This window comes from Melitaea cinxia, chromosome 13 (genome assembly GCF_905220565.1).
Source record: "Melitaea cinxia chromosome 13, ilMelCinx1.1, whole genome shotgun sequence".
Classification (NCBI taxonomy): domain Eukaryota; kingdom Metazoa; phylum Arthropoda; class Insecta; order Lepidoptera; family Nymphalidae; genus Melitaea; species Melitaea cinxia.
In genome coordinates, this window is record NC_059406.1 from 12,212,901 (window position 1) to 12,233,521 (window position 20,621).

Here is a 20,621-nt window from a genome sequence, read left to right on the forward strand (position 1 = left end):
TTCTTACATAAATAACGATAAAGGGAAATTAAATCAAAGTCTTATTAGAATATTAAAAGTTTTGAAGGCGTTTTTTTAATGTCTCTCGCGGTGTTTAGGGACGCATATTTCACTCAATTTGGTAAATGGAAAGACGTGGTGTGTCAGACCGTTAAAGCTATTAGAGGGTTATTTTCTTTTTTTTTTTATAGATCATATTGTTTTTTTTCTAATTAACTCTGTCATAATACACGATTTACCACTATTTGTCACGCTGATTTTATAATATAATGTAATACATTACTAATTATTTTAATATCAATCGGGGTGTACCCATTTTGAGGATTCTTTTTGAATCAAAAACTGGAGTTTGTCACGTGGTCCCATTTATATTTTATCGAGATATGACGAGATCCAATATCCTAATAATGCGTATTTATTTAATTAATTATATAGTCGACTAGGTAGTAAGTACGTTGTATTACTTATCAATATAAATTTAAGTTGGTTTTGTTTTGTTCATGAGCAAACACAATTACTGAACTATGGGATTATCTTTATACTTAATTTTTTATTCTGTAGCGCTTATCTTACTATCAGTATAGTTATGTAAGACCAAGATCAATAAAGACATTGTAGGTAAAATGTAATTAATAACCTTACATGAAACACAACAAAGGTAAAATCAAAAACAAAGTTGTTTCTTCTATTTTAATTATCTTCTATGTAAATAAAAAAGGATCGCTATATATGTTGCTATGAGCTAAACTTAATAACGACTAGACCAACCAACTTTAATAAAAAATTAGGAAAATCACTTTCGCAAAACTGGACGACGTCTGTAGGATTAGTTGGTTGTAATTAAATAATAAATATATGTATACAGTAATACATTCAGTATATATAGTAAATATTACAATACAGTAATGTTCATACAGGTATCATATATTTATGTGTATGTAGTTATATAAGATATGGATGTGGAGGGTGTTTATCCCCAGAGAAGGCCAACATCTGTACCGGCCATGCGTCTTGTCTTCGGACATGCTTCGATTCGACCTGTCTCATGTAAGATTGGTACGTTTTGATACTTAATTTTCTTAAAAAATATATTTGAATTTTATTATTCTGTGACAGGCAAAAAAATCTGATACATATGTATATTAAATCATTATCATATATATATTTTATTGATATTTCTTTGTACTCGATATATTTACATATTTTGTTCTAAATAAAAACCGATTATTTAAAGTTTCTTGCCAAACAAAATAATGGAATGTATTTACTTCAAACATTTAAATATTACTAGTCAGTCAACCCTAGTATATTATAATAAGGTCTTTAAAAATATATGAAATGCTGAGATGACAGAAAATACCTGGTAAAATGAAACAATTCAGTCTGTAACATCCCACTGCTGGGCGTAGGCGTCTTTTTCCATGTAGTAATGGTCCTTTATCTAGTCGGACCTTTATCTACCACGCTGCTCCACTGCGGGTTGACGGGATCACATTAAAATAATTTACTAGTTCAATTATAAATAAAAGCAAGGATCAAAACCAACCGACCTCACTACAATGGTCAACCATTAGGGAAATCTGCACAACGGCTAGTGCTGTTTAATTTATTCGTCCGAATATTCTTAAACTATCGGGTTTGTGGTCGGCACGAACCATCCTTATTTATCCCGAGGTCGAATCTGCCGAATTAGCCGCTCTCCGGAGACGTCTAACTACAATATATGCAGATCACGGGCTATCGAGAGAGAAAGAAATATGTCAGACGCTTTGATATTGAGACGAATTGGATTACGCTCTTGTTTAGATAATTCAAAATTTATCTACATTATTTTTCTTAGTATCGGTTATAATTAGAGTGGAATGAGTTTGTGTTAAACTTAGTGAAATTAGTTTTTTAGCCTTGTTTTAAGCCTAAACTATGTTTTTACCAATATTTAAGTTAATCCCTGTAAGTAAATATTAACATATCGATTTTCTTAAAACTTAGATAGGGCGTTCTGGGGATGCTCGTAAGATCGTAAGTCATTTTAATGCTCTCCGAGTGAAGGCGTGGGTTATCGTTAGTTAATTATTAGTTACTAATAAGATATTATTGTACACAATACAGTTATCTGTATCTCAATGTAGAGCAAAAAATTTATTTAAAAAAGTAATACTTTAATGGACACCCATTTTCTAAATGATGATAGTACTGCTAACCTATGTTGGTTGATGTAAGTTGATTAGTTGATGCTTTAATACTCTATTTTAACTCCATCTACACATCCATTTACTCTACTTAACGAGCAAAAATCACGAAGAGTGACTTAACCAAGTTAATAATTTAATCATAAGTAAAATAAAGCTTGCAATTTATGACATAAATATTAAAGTGTATTTTTCTTAAGACCTGTTTTAATGACTACTGATAAATTATCCTACTCATAAGTTACGGATAGGCTTTATTAAAAGTAAAATATGATTGCGGCCGTTCTGTTTTACTTCCACTAATAAACCTCAATTTTCGGGTTTACAAATTGCAAATAAAAATATCTGATAAATATAGAATAGTGATATAGAAAGACACTTATTAGGGAAAAAGAAAGACATATATCATGCCATTATATATGAGATATTTTTTTCAGACTCCGGTGAAACATTGCCTTGATAATTCAAACAAACGCACTGCCTCACGACTTAAAGAGTAACAGTACAGAAACACAAATCGTAGGAAAGAAGTTTTACAATTAGACAAAAAGTCGATAAACATAAACATTACGTTACATGTATGAAGCCATAGACACACACATCACAGCCTAATCTAAAAGTATGGTGACAACGAAAATCGGGCTACGAATAAAAATGATATTATTTTCAATTATTTGTCCTCTACAAAATCACTGTATAGCAAGCAGCAGTTAGCGGAGTTATATGAAGAAAATAAATCTTTAGCAAAAAGATGTTTACAAGTTGTTTAGAGGAAATTCGTTACTTTTTATTAAATTATATAAAAAAGGCAATAACGAGCACATATCGTTAAAGCATTTGCTTTCTTTTTACAAAACTACGATGAATACAAACAAAAATTGTTACTGAAATGGATATTTTGTTTTCTTGAAAATACCAGTATATCTCAAATGTCACCGAGGTGTGGGAATTCCGCGCATACATCACAACCGTAGCATATGACACGTAATAGCGACCCACCAGAAATCTATGTCGCGTAAGTGTTGAGGGTGAAACGTAAAGTGAAGCAACTTGAAAACCATTAAGGACGGTTCTTCATGTCATTTTCGCAAGTAATACATTTAAAATTGAACGCTAATATACAAGTTAATTTATCAAAAGAAAATAACTTCACACAAAATAACAAAATAACTTCTTTTTTCACTATGATGCCTTAGAATATACAATTGACGGATTTTTTTTTTTTTCTTTCAAATACTACGCGTACTTCGATTTTTCATAAAAAGAAAAAAAGTGCCACTCATAAAAAAATAGTTATAAACGAGTAATCTTATTTATAAGAAAACGCCAAAACATATACAACCTCGCATACTAAAAGTACATATAAATTCACCTAAATTCATACTTACTACTTAGCTTCTAAAATATCAAATAGTATCCGAACTACAAACCTCTTCCTCTAAACTTCACTTAAAAAGCTGCCATAAGTAAGTGCCCCCAGGAGTGGCATATAACTGGCATGCATAATGCCAGTAGCCGCTGAATTTCCTTACCTTACCAAATCGTTCGTGAATACGATTGCTTCCACTCGCCTTTCTGATATAAATTATATGACCTGCTATGCGTCATGAATATATGGATGAGAGTCAAATTGATATTACCTTCCTGTTAGATCTGCTCGCGTTCTGAAATTGGTTTTTTATGCTCGACGCGTAAATTGTGACCGCGATGTGTGAATTATAACAGTAATGAATTCCTTTGTTTGAATAAATACTCTTTGAGTGCTGTAATCGACGTTTTTTATGTGGAAAATGTAACTGCTTATAAAATTTATTAGGTTAATATTAGCCATCGGTTTTCTTAAAATAATAACCTTTTTGGCGTTGCTGGAAATCATCTACGATTATCAAAAATGACATAAAATATTTTGAATGATTTATAGTATACCAACTAACTACTTATATAAGTAATGTATACACAAATTTTCATACTTCGACCCTGCCAATTACGATCGCTGGATGAAAGATTTTATCTCCCATATTACTCATTATCATCATCATCATCATCATTTTCGCCTATCACAGTCCACTGCTGGACAAGACTGCTGAAAGGCCTCCAAAATTTCACGCCAAAAATAGCGTGAACTCCTGTGTTTTGCCTATAGTCACCACGCTGGGCAAGCGGGTTGGTGACCGCAAGGCTAGCTTTCTTGCACCGAAGACGCTGTTGCTGCCAGCCTTTGGCCTGTGTATTTCAAAACCAACGGTAGGATGGTTATCCCGCCATCGGTCGGCTTTTTAAGTTCCAAGGTGGTAATGGAACTGTTATCCCTTAGTCGCCTCTTACGACACCCACGGGAAGAGAGGGGGTTGGCTATATTCTTTAATGCCGTAGCCACACAGCATATTACTAATGGACATCATTTGTAATTATAGATAAGTAAAATTGTTGAATGTAATTCTTGAGACATAATAACTTTTATCTTAAATAAGTTTTGATTTCCTTGTCGTTCAAAGTTCTGAAGTATTGTGTTTAGACAAATATGCAATGCCCTGCAAGAATAAAATTATTACTTGTTTGAAAAGGACCCACCCTTCTGACCATGAGATAATATCGACGGGTGCAAAGTAAAAAAAGTTAACTACAATTTTGAGATTTTTTTTTATTGCAGTAACTAACTAAAAACTTTATATTTTACAACATGGCAAAATAAAAAATACAAATATCACCTCATTTCTTGTAGTTTTGTCAAGTAAAAGAAGACAACTACTGCTGTTTTGAGAAATTACACGACGTACATGCGTTCAACTACCACCTGGCCGCTTTTACGCAGTCCGCACGGGGGGCGCACGTTCATTCCTATTGTGTCATCAGTCAGATGTCATGTGCTTCGCCGGCCGGCAACAATGTTTGTTTGTTTTGGTTTTTTACGTATTAAGGTTTGTGTGAAAGTGTTATCATAATAATAAACCATTTGAATAGATCACAATAGACATGGAAAGACGCTTTTGGAAATTTTTTGAATTGGAAAAGTCATACTTATAAATATATGAAACATCTTTATTAAACCCAGATTTATTAATTCCTATGTAGAAACGACCAAGTGGTAGTTAACTCAGTTGTCATATTTTTAAGCACAATGTAGAGGCAGACAACTGCAATATCTCGTAAATTAAACATAATTAGATGAAATGAAATATACAATTGTTTTTCTTTCTAAAAAATATAGCAGTGATGAAAATTTCAACAAATTTGGTTTGAAATTGACAAAATGGGAGCACTTTTTCCTATTTTGCGCTCTCCTGAAAAGTTGCTGTTTTGTATATAACTCTTTTTACTTTGCACCCGTCGATATAAAGTGTTAAGTTCTTCGTGCATTTTGTGCATTCCAAAAAGGTTTCAACCTCATTTAAACGCGAAAACTTCAAATTTACATAATTATGATATACATAAAAATGTCGGTCACTAACCAACACGGCATCCAGATTGTATAATTAAATATTGCTTATAATCATACAAAAAAATATATATATAATTCGTTAAGGATATTTCATTTATCTGCAAAATTTCTACAACCTTAAGTAACATTATTTTCGAGAAAATATTTTAAAATAAATATTTATCAAGCCGTCTGGTTGAATGATGCTTTCATTACGAAGTTGTATTTTTTTAAATATAACATTTTTAAATTAAAATTTTAATTTCCGCAAGCAAAGAGTATTTAATGGGAATGATTTCAATGTTTACTTATCCGTGTCAAAGGGTTGGTTGGCCAGTGTTTGTCCAGCGTAATGACGTCTCGTGTTTACAGCTCGCAGATATTTGAGGAAATAAACACAGCAGTATTTTAATAGTCAGTAACTACTGAGAATTGCAATCACTTCTGTTTATAGCTGCTTCTAGATAATTCTTTTTGGCATCAATAAAATATGTAACTTCTAGTGTATCAAGAAAATCTTTGTTATGACATTAGAATAGTTTTGATTATTATTATGAAAGAGAATTGCCAATACTCTAGTCTCCATTTTATTAATAATACTCGAATTACACATAGCATTACTTAATATCGGAAATGATGCGAACAAAAATTAACGTAATTAATAGCAAATCCTTCTATTTTTTGATTTTGATGATTACTTATACGGGTCCTATATGATGAATTGTCTAGTCTCTCATTTCAGCCTATTACAGTCTACTGCTGGACATAGGCCTCCACAAGTTCGTGCCAAAAATGACGCGAACTCATGTACGCTTCAGCCTGTAATATCCCACTACTGGGCATAGGCCTCTCTCCCCATGTAGGAGAAGGATCTAGCTTAATCCACTCCACTCACAATACTCCAGTGCGGGTTGGCGGACATATTCGCTATTATGAGTAACGATCGTTATCAGGTGTACATGATAACAACCGGGACCGATGGCTTAACGTGCTCTCCGAAACACGGTGGGGAGACCCACAAAGACTGCACAAACACCAAACCCACGGCAAACACCTGTATGGCCAGTACAAAAGTTTGTCGTGTGCGGGGATCGAACCCACAACCGCCAGCGCAACAGGCACAATTCATAGCTCTGACCGTTGCGCCAACGCGGCGAACTCATCTGTGTTGCCCATAGTCACCACGCTGGGCAGGCGGGTTGGTGACCGCAGGACTGATTTTGTCGCACCTAAGACGCTGCTGCCCGTATTTGGCCTGTGTAATTAAAAGCCAGTAGTTGGATGGTTATCCCGCCATCGGTCGGCTTTTTAAGTTCCAAGTTTGTAGTGAACTTATCCCTTAGTCGCCTTTTACGACACCCACGGAAAGAAAGGGGGGTGGTTATATTCTTTAATGCCGTAGCCACACAGTCTAGTCTCTACGTGAAGCAAAAACTTTGTACCCCTTTTTACGAAAATTGCGCGGACGGAGGAGTATGAAATTTCCCACACTTATAGTTTATATACCTAGAGAAGGAGTGCATAATGCTAATATTTTATTAAAATTAATTATGCATAAAAAATCAATAAAAAAACATTATACACACTACCATGTATTTGACACGCACACGCATATACTCTTTTGTATAATGTTCATATTTATAATTTAAACTAGCTGTGCCCGCGACTTCAACCGCGTGGAATTTAACAAAAAAGTTGTTATTCAGTTCGCAGAGTTATAAAATAATTAAATTTCTAAAATAAAAGAAGCCTAAGTTACTTACTCCTTCCTACATCAGCTATCTGCCAGTAAGGGTCCCGTCAAAATCGGTCTAGCCGTTTCAGAGATTAGCGGGAACAAACAGACAGACAGACACACAAAAATTGTAAAAAAATGTTAACTTGGTATTTATATGTGTTTTATCCATATGCATTTAGTAAAAAGCGGTTATTTTAATATTACAAACAGACACTCCTATTTTATTGATTTGTATAGATAAATACGAGTACTGTCGTAATAATATTATGATAGTATACTACTAAATCTTTATTAAAAGTATTTTAATAGAAATAGAAAAATTGTAATACAGAAATCAAAAATTTAATCAAAACTGTTTCATCTTATTTTATTCTTTCTACATCATTCTTTCAACACATCTAACACTTACATTAAACTTCTATTTTGTTTTCGTATGAAGTACCTTAAAAGACGAGCCAAGACAAGACTGGGGTTGAATAAAACATGTGATTCATTCCCACGGGGCGCTGCTTAATGGTCGCAAAGACTTTTCCTATTAGTGACCAGCCATTTTTATCTCTGTCCGCCAAATTAAGAATTACGTTTGGGTGTTTTTCTTTTGCAAATAGGTAGTCGAAAAGTTTAGACAATTGTACAAATTTAATCATAGCCAATTTATAAAAATATTACATTTTTTATTATCTACATTATTTTTAAATATTTAAAGATATTTTATAATACTTTTTTTGGAAAAATCATTCGTGTGTAATATTAATGTGGTCTTTACTACAAGACCTGTACCCTACCTTCATCCGTTTGGGAGCTACTACACCTACATACCACAGACAAATATACAGACAGATACTTTAAACTTATAACATCCCTCTCTTTTTGCATCGCTTCAGCCTGTAATATCCCACTACTGGGCATAGGCCTCTTTCCCCATGTAGGAGAAGGATCAGAGCTTAATCCACCACGCTGAGACAATGCGGGTTGGCGGATATATTCCCTACTATGAGTAACGATCGCTATCAGGTGTACATGATAACAATCGGGACCGACGGCTTAACGTGCTCTCTGAGGCACGGTGAGGAGACCCACAAGGATTGCACAAACACCCAGACCACGGCAAACACCTATATGGCCAATACAAATTTTTGCTTCTGGGGTTAAAAATATTTGCAGTTTTAAAATCACTAACGATTATTGAGTGTCTTCCAAATATTAATTGTTGACAAACTAGCTTTAAGTCAGCGCGAACTTCTTGCCTCCATTTTTTTTTATCATCATCAACATCATCATCATCATTTCAGTTTATTACATTTCACTCCTGGACATAGGCCTCCACAAGTTCCCGCCAAAAATGGCGTGAACTTATGTGTGTTGCTCATAGTCACCCACCTAGTTTTTTTTCGAAAATCGATATATCCAAAAATGTCCTTTTTCATTTTCTTTCTTATACAAACCTTGTATTTACGTAACGAACACATAAAAATAGTTAAGAGAGGGATAAATTTTTCAATCATTTATTAAACCAATAAACAAACAAAATAGATTTATAGCCCTAGTATAAATTGAACTTCAATAAAACGTTAAGCGGAAGATAAAAAAAAATCACAAAACAGCTATATGTCTGAGAACAAAGGCTTCTATCAGCCTACATAGAGCTCGAGGAAAAGTTTCATGTAATAATTAAAATGCGAAGCTGGGAGCTAATATTATTTCCGGCGAGTGAACTTAGTAGTTGTTTTAGCTACCGTCGTTCTCTATCGATTCGACGAGAGCTACGAATATTTTGATCCGGTTATGTGAAGATATTAAAATAAAGTCAATCGTTTCATTCATATGAAGTATGAAATTCAAATGAAGTATCGCTTCATATAGATTTTATATGTGCAAACTACAAATTGAGGAAGTGTAATCTACAACAAAATTGCAAAAAAATACAGTGTCTAGTTTTAATGTTTTTTATTAATAAAAAAACTTTCCTGACAATATGACATAGACAGTAGATATCTAATAGAATGTGTTTAATGGGACAGGCGTTAGAATCAATAACAACTTAAAATTACAAATTTTATATTTTGGATTACTTACGACAATTTTTCAGTAAAGAAATTGTTGTGCAGCCTGTAATATCCCACTACTGGGCATAGGCCTCTTTCTCCATGTAGGAGAAGGATCAGAGCTTAATCCACCACGCTGCTCCAATGCGGGTTGGCGGATATATTCTCTACTATGAGTAACGATCGCTACCAGGTGTACATGATAACTACCGGGACCGACGGCTTAACGTGCTCTCCGAGGCACGGCGGGGAGACCCACAAGGACTACACAAACACCCAGACCACGGCAAACACCTGTATGGCCAATACAAATGTTTGTCATGTAAAGAAATTGTATCGATAAAATTTCTAAACAGCGAATTGTAACATAGATATTATAATCACAATTATTATAACCTCTCTACTACGTATAGGAACGTATCTCTTGTTCAACAGATAATAACTGAGGCGTATGCATCCTTTCACATGTTTAGGGTCAGTGGCGAAGTTCAAACAAAGCATATTGACGTTAAATACCTATCAATCGAATATTAAACATATAAGTATCTATTTGTATAGATTCCTTTTAACCTAATGTCTTTATCATATGTGTATGTATGTATGTATGTATGAATATATGTATAATTTTATATTCTATTGTAATTTGTTCTAATTTTTATAACAATTATTTGTACACTCCTAACCGCTTTTCTATGCCCTGTCATATATCCAAAGGTTGTCTGGAAGAAATCGCTCTTTTAGCGATAAGACCGCCTTTGTACATCTTCCTCTAATTATACTACTTTTGTTTGTATCTTTTAATGGTGTGCAATAAAGAATATTATTATTATTATTATGTACTAGCGACCCAAACCAGCTTTGCACGGGTGCAATGCTGATACTAAATATAAAAAAATAAAATAAATATTTGCAATGTACTCATAAGAGCAAAAAAATGTGTTTATTAACGACATCACATTAGAAACCTCTAAAACTATCAGTGTCTACTATATTATGCATGTATTATACAAACCTTCCATTGGAATCACTCTATTAAAAAGAACCGCATCAAAATCCGTTGCGTAGTTTTAAAGATCTAAGCATACAGACAGCGGGAAGCGAAATTGTCTTATACTATGTAGTGATACGTTACACTATATAGTGTATTTTTGTAAAATACTGTACATATATGTATCTATACTAAATCTACACTTCTCTACATGCTATGAAAATATAATTTTTAAGCTTATAAAAAGGAAATTAAAAGTATTTATTTCAAATTTTATTTTAACCAATTGATACCCATATACCATATATAACTTTTTGTTTCACCATATATAACTTTATTTATCCCTCAGTGAGTTTATCTTCAAGTTTATACATATTTTATAGCTTAAAACAGTTCTACTTAAAAATAATTTTGTATAAAGCAATAAAATTCACCTTTCTAACGTCGTATAAAGTATTTTTACGTATTTTCATATCAAAACATTACAAAAAATTAATATCTCTTTGTTCGTTTTACGTTTATTTTGAAACGTTTTAATTCAAACTTAATAAATTTAAGACATCTTGTAAATAAACATGAATCAATCCGACTCACATACAATAACAATAAGCCACGTACAGTATTCTTAAACCAATCGCACTTTCCATCTCGAGTGTTAACAGCTCAATTGTATTAAAACCATTCATTCATTCATTTATCGCTTCCACGTCATAAATAACACGTTGAACGGTTCCATTCGTTCCTATCTCGTTCGATCTTGTCGTAGTGTACAATTATAAGCCGTTTAGTGATGCAAAATCTTGACTTGATTGTTCTGCAATGGTGCCAAACTGAATTGAACTGTGTGAACACATTTTTAAAAAGTTATTACACCAACAATAATGCTATTTTCTTTTATATATATAGTTTTTATCTAAGATAGATATCATCATCATCATTACAGCCTATACAGTCCACTGCTGGACATAGGCCTCCACAAGTTTACGCCAAAAATAACGTGAACTCATGTGTTTTGCCCATAGTCACCACGCTGGGCAGGCGGGTTGGTGACCGCAGTACTGGCTTTGTCGCACCGAAGACGCTGCTGCCCGTCTTCGGCCTGTGTATTTCAAAGCCAGCAGTTCGATGGTTATCCCGCCATCGGTCGGCTTCTTAAGTTCCAAGGTGGTTGTGGAACATTGTTATCCCTTAGTCGCCTCTTACGACACCCACGGGAAGAGAGGGGGTGGCTAAATTCTTTAGTGCCGTAGCCACACAGCACAAGATAGATATATTATTTGGATATTCAAATTGTCTGACGCATATAAAACACAATTGTATCGCACACATCTTTAATAGAATTGTTATAGCTTTTTGCATTAAAGAAGTTGGCTTATTTATTATATTATTATATTATTATTATTAACTTACTTAGATAAATATATTTATTGATCTGAACCTAATAATTATTACCTTTGTATTGCGGCTGCATGGAAAAGTTTAATATTGACAATAAATTACAATAAAGACAGAGTTTGCACATTTATACACGCTTTTGTAATATTTAAAAATTGTATAAAAAACAAATAGTGAAAAATATTTAACAACATTGTAGAACGAACCATAACTTAGTCCTCACGCCCACCTGTAAAATTGCTATACCTAATGTACGTCGCGTATCGCTGAACTCCGTGATTTACAATAAGGATGTTCACATTCGAGACAATCGAACCGACTCGACGCGTGGGAAAAATTGTGGGCGACAAAATATTACGATAAGGACTACACTTCTTCCGCGATTTCACTTGCGTTGAATTTTAATAACTATCAGATTGACAATTTGTATTTACTGCTTATAGTCTACGCTTAATAGCGAAGTGTTTTCCAAATCAGGATGATAGTTGCCGAGATTACCATTCAAAGTCCTTTAACTTTATTTTTAGAATTTTATAGATGATTACTAATTTTCACAAATTTATGTTCGATTTCAATGATATTTATATGAATTTTACTAAATTAATGCTTATATTTGATAGTCACAGCCACAGTTGGTGTTAAATTTAAGTATAGTGGACCGATAGCCATTATTAAAACCTAAGTTCTAATGATAAATTCAATAAGAAAAAGTTTTTAATCCCTCCATTTCATACTTAACCCTTTACGCACCTCCAGCTTTTTTTACTGATATAAAATTACTTTCCGCCGTCTAAAGGAAGGCTATAAAATCTCGAAAAACTCCCAGAAGACGTCTCGAAGACACCATCAAGGACATAATTCATAATGAAAAAGTTAATTTTCACGAAGCTAAAACTAATTTACATATTTTTGTGTACAATGTTCAATTATCCGAGTGTGCGTTTAGGCTCACTCTTTCCTCTTACCCTTAATAACGGCCCTTTGGGGCTCGTTCTGAACGAGGAACCCTTTTGGAATTAATTTTTCTTCGCCAATTAGCGAACAATGGTGAAAGGATGCTGTATTGATCTGCTTCTTCATTTATAAACTTGTAAGTCAAGGGTCGTCGAGTTACGATACACTTTTGTTTTATTAAAATTTGACGCATTAATGTTGCCCAATTGTGTTTTTGGTGTCTTAATTATTTCTTCGTTTACATCTAGGCCTGGGGCGTTGTTTTCGTAGTATATATTTATAATACATTAAGCGATACGATACAACCGCTCTGGTGTAGTGGTGCGTGTAAACTCCTAAACACCGACTGTTTGAGGTTTCGATTCTCGGTCGGGATTTATATTTGTACAATTTTTTCATTCCGGTTTGTATGTCTATCCGTGTACCTACCGTGCCTCGGAGAGCACGTTAAGCTATCGGTCCCGGTTGTTATCATAAATACCTGATAGCGATCATTACTCATAGTAGGGAATTTATCTGACAACCCGCGGTTGAACAGCTTGGTCAACTAAAACTCAAATTCTCTATCTACATGAAGAAAGAGGCCTTTGCCCAGCAGTAGGACATTAAAGGCTAAATTATGAATTGATACGATAAATTTATTTATATAACCGTCCCGTAAACTATAACGAAGGAGTTTAAATTAATTGTATTTCCATTCGAGTTATTTTTTAAACAAATGTGTAGTATTTTACATACTAATAACTTAGAATATCTGTTTTGGGGTCAAACTTAACATTTTATTAACGCCTACGGTCGTTCATCTGCGTGTGATTTGTATGTGTACAAATATTTGTTTCTATTTTGGACGTTTATCCTTATGCTCATAAAGATACCATTCTTGTTCACCGAACCTTGAAGAGTACATAAAGCATCGGTCCTTGTTATTGTCATACACACCAAATAGTGGTGATTACTCTCAGTAAAAGAAAAATTAAACTCTTAATATTTTTCTTCTATACAGCAAAGGTGTTTTTTGTTATATTTTGCAATATGCTTCGGTGATTATCTTATTGTAATCAGCTTTTTCTTTTATCAAAATATGATGAATACAAAAATTAATATCGCACTATTAAGAATAATATCCAATCTTAATTCATATTTATTGTTCGTGATAACTAGCTATTCTGACAGACGTTGTCCTGCCCTGTCGAACCTGTCTGTCCTGCCTGCGAACTGTCAAACGCATGAAGTTAAAATATTTATTACTTCTGCACAAATTTATAACACAAAACTTTCTAGACAATAATAAATACCCGATCTTGAGTTTAGCACATAGTTACACGTTTGACAGTTTTATTTTTGCTTACATAATATAATAATCTTTGTTGCACGTTACTACAATAGAAAAATATTTCGCAACAAATGGATAAAAATGTATATATGCGGTCTTACTGCCTAAGAACGATTCTTCAGACAATCTTTAGACAGGACATGGTACAGTAAAAGCGTTTGACACGTGTAATAATAAATATTTCATATATCTACATCCACCAACCCATTGGAGCAGCGTGGTAGATTAAGCTCTGATCCTTCTCCTACATGGAGAAAGATGCCCAGCTGTGGGATATTACAGGCTAAAGTGTATACCTACATTATGTAATGAGTAGTAGTATGAATAAAAATTTATATATAGACAAGCGTATGACATATTAGTAATGAAAAATGAACTAACGAAATCAAAAGCATCATATAACAACTCTCTCTTAAGACATAATACTTCTATTTAAACATAATGATCACTGACATATGACAAAACCTTTTAAAACAGGTTCTTTAATATAAACCAAGCATAACATATGCAATATTAGTGAAAGTTGGCATTACCGTAGAAACGATGCAATAGAAAGATTTGTCACGCTCATGAGACCTAAAATCAACGCGGACGGTCACAGGCACCGCGAGAGCGTCTGAGAACCGCTTATTATATGCCATTGCTTAACGTGTTATAACCATGAATAATTTCAATGTTTTGATGTGTTGTTAAAACTTGTAGAATTGGCAATATAACAATTCTGTATACATTTTAAAAATCATTGACCATTATCCCAAGGCAAGATGTATATAAAGGCCAAAGACTTTGTTTTGTTTTCTGAATACATTTATAACCAAAGTAATGTTATTGTATTAGGTTAGATGGTTAAGTTATTTACGAAGATCTATGGCTATAAATATGTTGGTACGTAAATTGCATTTCCCGAATAATAAGTAACATATTGTAATAAATACAATCTAAAACAACTAATAAGGTTACGCTTAATAAGTTACTTGTCTGATACGATCGTCAATAATTTAATATTAAAATTACATTTAACATGCAATACAAACGTACAAATATTATATATAAAATATAATATTTGAAAAATAATAAAAAAACATTTAGTATCGTGGGACATAAGATAGGAACGAAGTTCCTTATTATAAAATACTAGCTGTCCCAGCAAACGTTGTTTTGCCATATATGTTATTAACCCCCTTAATCCCCCCCCCCCTTATAACGTTGGGGTATGTAAAATAGATGTTGGCCGATTCTCAAACCTACCCAATATGCAGACAAAATTTCATAAAAATCTGTCCAACCCTTTTCGGAGAATTTTGTATATAAGATTAATTTCAAGTTGTATTCGAGATATAAAGAAAAGAATTATTAACGTATACATTTTTATTATGATTTTATATCGATTAAAAAAAATTACTTTACAAAATTATTTTAACACCTTTATTTTATTTACAATGATTAATAAAATTATCGAATGATATAACAATAATAGCAAACTGCAATAATAATAAAAGGTATCACGTAGACTATATATAAAAATCTTACGTTTTTTTTAACGTTACGTACTTTATTTTCCAGTTAGAGCGCCCCCTTAAGGAACTTCTATTAATTTATTCTTAAATATTCTGTCCACTGCAATTACATCTTTGTCAATGCACGTTGAAGAGAGGACAAGAAGTAGAATATGAATTACAGTCAATCTTTACAATTCAAATTTAGTCATAAAATAATAGGAAATACAAAAACAATTAATATTTTTACCCAAAAAAAAGTAGAAAATCCTCGTACGCTTTAAAATTACTTTTCAAAAATATAAATCATATTGAAATATTCAATTTGATAACGAAATTATGTACAAAAAAGGTGAATAGGTGATGAGCCGTCTTAGTTTTTATTTCTTCTATACAAGAATTTTGTTTGAATTTTCCGTGAATAGGGGCTCTTTTCAAGCCGCACCGACAGAGCACTTTAATTGAGACACGTCTACAACGACCCACTCCGGTCTGAATAAAGTCTCGACATGTATACGTTTTAATAAATGTATCGTCCGTGAATGGATGCTTTTATCAAAAAGAAATACGCCTGCTTACATAATGCAAAATATATACAATTTAAGTGTGGGTGGCTCAATGGACCGGCGCAGGTATAAATGAATAGACGCGCGCCCGCGTACTTTTAAGGGTTAAGTATTATATTATTGCCATTAAATTGAGATACAACTAAACAACAGGGTATTGTGCGGAGATGTTTCAAAAGGAATTCATTTATAGTTTCATTTTAAGGATTTGAAATTCTGTGCTGAAATACAGCATACTTTCGCTAAACAAAAGCCTCTTCTCCTTTTGATAAAAGATATCGCAGCTCCTGTACATGCCGAATGTTTCAACAAAACTAGTATTTTCTCTTGAGATGTATAAGCATAGTATTGTATTGTAATTTAGCGGAGCTAATTCAAATTTGAACGAAAAAACGTTTATTTTGATAGTCATGTACCCATTGATGACACACACCACATTGTGATCGTGACATTGATCCACAGCGACCTTAAACCTGAACCTTAGCTTTATTGTTTGTGCAAAAAGGAATGACTTTAAATTTATTGATTCTTATAGTTTTAACAAAAGAAAAAAATAAGTATTACGATAATAATACCTATGTACGAATATATACAACACTACATAATAACTGTACACATTGTGTAATACCTTTCTCCTTACTCTCCTACGTGGAGAAAGCCTGCGTTATCAACCAATCAATCAATCAAACATATTATCAATTTTAAATTCGCGAACTAAATCCAACTATTATCATATAATAAACAAATATCCAATAAAAAAAAATTAACAATAAAATAAGACAAACACTTCATACATTAAGAAGAAACCAAAAAAACCAATCTTATGTTAAATTTGACCCAAATACGCTGGCGATAAAAGTCGATAAGGCGAGCAGTTTTTCTCAACGAGTTTAACAAAGGCCAGCTATGTAAGAGAAAAGTCTCCCCCACCCGGAGGGGGGAGATGATATTACGGGAATATGAGCTTTACTTATGAAAACAAATGTCGGAAGAGGCATGTGCGTGACGAAATTAAATATAGGTTCATCCGGATAATATACGGATTTTCAGCTCATCGTATATTTTAGGGTTTGTAACTTTGTGAAAATCGTTTGAAACCAAAATACATGTTTTATAATATAAGTAATGGTACTGCACTTCTCTACATATTTAATGTGTTCTAGTACAGCATTGACACAGAACAACACAAGAATGTTGACTACTTGTAACAAATACTCCACATGCAGCAATAAAAACTAAAATATGAACTTCTATATTTACGCATGTTTAAGGTTTCAATATCTTTCACAAAAATTTACTTAATTTTTAACGTACCCAGGTATTGTAATTAAAATTATGTATTTATATATATGTATCATAAGTATGTGTCACGGAAGCTATATAATAACATTACACATTCACTAATAATAACTACAAACATCTATACAATAATCTGAACAGCATGACAACACAAATAACACTGCAGCAAACTATAATAAAGATATAGTTGACACAAATAAAATAACTTGGTACATAAGTAATTAAGTACGTATGATAATAACCCTTTTAAGACAATCACGTATCTTGTTTAGCTTTAGCCCCAAAATAGTTAACCTAACTAAAGTGAGCTGTGATAATTAACACTAATTATTATAATTTAGTAAACCTTTTTACAAGTTACTGAATGATATATAATGGAACAATGGCCTATCATTCAATTATAATAATGTAGGGCACAGTTTCTATATAGCGTAATAGTACATAAACGACCCAAGACCCAACTGAGTTTCTATCCAACGAAGGCTTTTTAAGGCGACACAGTGACATCGTGTGACCACGCCCATTGGCGACAAAGCCTTAAAGCCACGCCTATCGTGACATTTCCAACCAATCGGAGGTGAATCTCGAATTTTTTATATTCACGTAAAAGAACGTAGATTGAATGTGTAATATAATATCAACGTGGGTGGCTTATAAAGAAAATTCGTGAGCTACGCGTGAGGTTTTTTTATTTCCTATGATATTATTTTTAATAATATATAGTACAGATATCTTTTATTATGACATAGTGATACATATAGAGATATAGAGTTATAAATGTATTAAAATGTATCTCTGAAAAAACTCGAAAACTTATAAAATTTTGCAAGAACAATAAAGACGTATTCTTACAATACAGAAAGATATTAAATTAGAAGCGAAGATCTTATTAAACGCTTTAAAATAAATTAAGTACCATATTCAAATATCAGTTGTTATCATTTACCAGTACATATATTACTAGTCTAAAGAACATTATATAATAAAGAATTATATAAACCTATATATATGTCCAAATGAAGCCTAACACGAAATACTAACAGCACACATACATAACGTAAAAATGCTCGTAATAGCGAGCAGGCGGTGGGGGGTGGACAACCGGGTAGGAGGACTGTGGGAGGGGACGGGGTACAAAAAGCTCAAGTGCAGAGGCTGTATCGATCCGAGCGACCGGCGACATGGCTGGGTCAAATCTGTGGGGGTATGGTTTAACTGTCAGAGTAGCTGAGTAAAAAAATCATTTCATTTTTAAAATGTTTAAATGTTATAGGTGTAATTATAATATACCAGGTTTTCTTACAGTGATACATGTTCCCAAATCCTAAGGAACACTTAAAGTAAAATAGAAAAATTTTAAATTCGTAGTATAACTTGTTCAATGAATTAGCGTTTTTAAAAAAAAATATTAAGTTCATTTCATTAGCTTTCAAAAGTGACATAATAGCACACAGACACTTTTACGAATGTCACCTGGATTAGAAGAGACACAAAGAATTTGGCCGCTGCGGTCGACATAACAAACTTATAATATTTTAAAGACCGTGAAACTAATAGGTCGTTAATTTTTAATCCTTATTCTATACAGTCATATATTGTAACCTAAGATAAAACTGTATAATGTATCATTGATAAGTTTAAATGATGTGCGTAAGTTTACCATCGATAGACTGTCATTACAAACATGTATTTTAACCGACTTCAAAAAAGGAGAAGGTTACTCGATTCAACCGCATATTTTTTTTAAATGTATATTCGGGGATAACATAGTCGTTTATGAACCTATTTTGATAATTCTTTTTTTGTTGGAAAGGAGATATCCCTGGTGTAGTACCATGATAAGGAAATAAGGATCTGATGATGGAATCTTAGAGAAATCGAGGCGAACCCTCGAAAATCGTAGTGACGACTAGTGCGTTTGTTAATTTTTTTCGTCAATTTACGTTGTATTACTTGTCTATGTTTTTGATGTCGGTTTTTTTCGTTTGCAAGTAACACAACACAATTATTTTAATTATCATTGTTAATAAATACATTTTATTTATCCTACTAAATAATAAAAATTTGTTTGTTATATTAAACATAAATATTAACTGATTAGTTGATTACATTAAAAATATATGAGTTAGTAACTATTTCTAGTATTGAATATTAAGGACCAGGAACACAGTTCAAAACAAAACAAAAAAAAAGTGTCAGTTTATGCATTCACAAAAACTTCATCGGCATACTTGCATATATATTACGTACATTTAAGACACATTTGGTGTGTTAGTACTCTACTGGTAGCAACTAATTTTTATAAAAAGCTAAGAGCTAATTTTCAATTTAAGGTTTCTTTTTTTTCCTTCCTTACTGGCTATTTCCAGAATTATTGCTGAAATTATAGGTATGGGTAAGAAAAATAATCAAATATTTAGAAAATATATCTCATAGGAGTAAAATATGAATTAGACGTAAAGTGTAGGAGATAGGAATTTACAACGCCGGTGAATTCTCGTGGGGAGGGATATTGTCACCGCTTACTCCATTCCGCAACTACATTACAAAGTCCTCGTAAAATATGCTAAATGTAGCATATTTTACGAGGACTTTGTAATGTAGTCCTGTATCCCTGTTTAAGTGACGAGTCTGTCGAATTGAAATTCAGAAGAACTTCAGAATATTTTTATAGAGTACTTATTTATATTATAGTATTAATTATTATTTATGCACGGTCCTTACTTACGGTACTGTGTGGCTAAGGTACTAAAGAATATAGCCACCTCCTCTCTTCCCATGGGTGTCATAAGAGGAGACCAAGGGATAACATAGTTCCGCTACCACCTCGGAACTTAAAAAGCCGACCGGTGGCGAGATAACCATCCAACTGCTGGCTTTGAAATACAGAGGCTAAAGACGGGCAGCAGCATCTTCGATGCGACAAAGCCAGCCCTGCGGTCACCAACCCGCCTGCCCAGCGTGGTGACTATGGGCAAAACACATGAGTTCACGCTATTTTTGGCGTAAGCTTGTGGATGCCTATGTCCAGCAGTAGACTCTATAAGTTGTAATGATGAACTCTCATTACTACCCAGTTGCAACCTTTAAGTCAAACTAATACCTTGCCAAGTACCAAATCAACATAAAGAAAAAGAACAAATAATCTCACCATTACAAAATCCTCAAACGCCGTCACACTTCCACAGGTAACGACACAA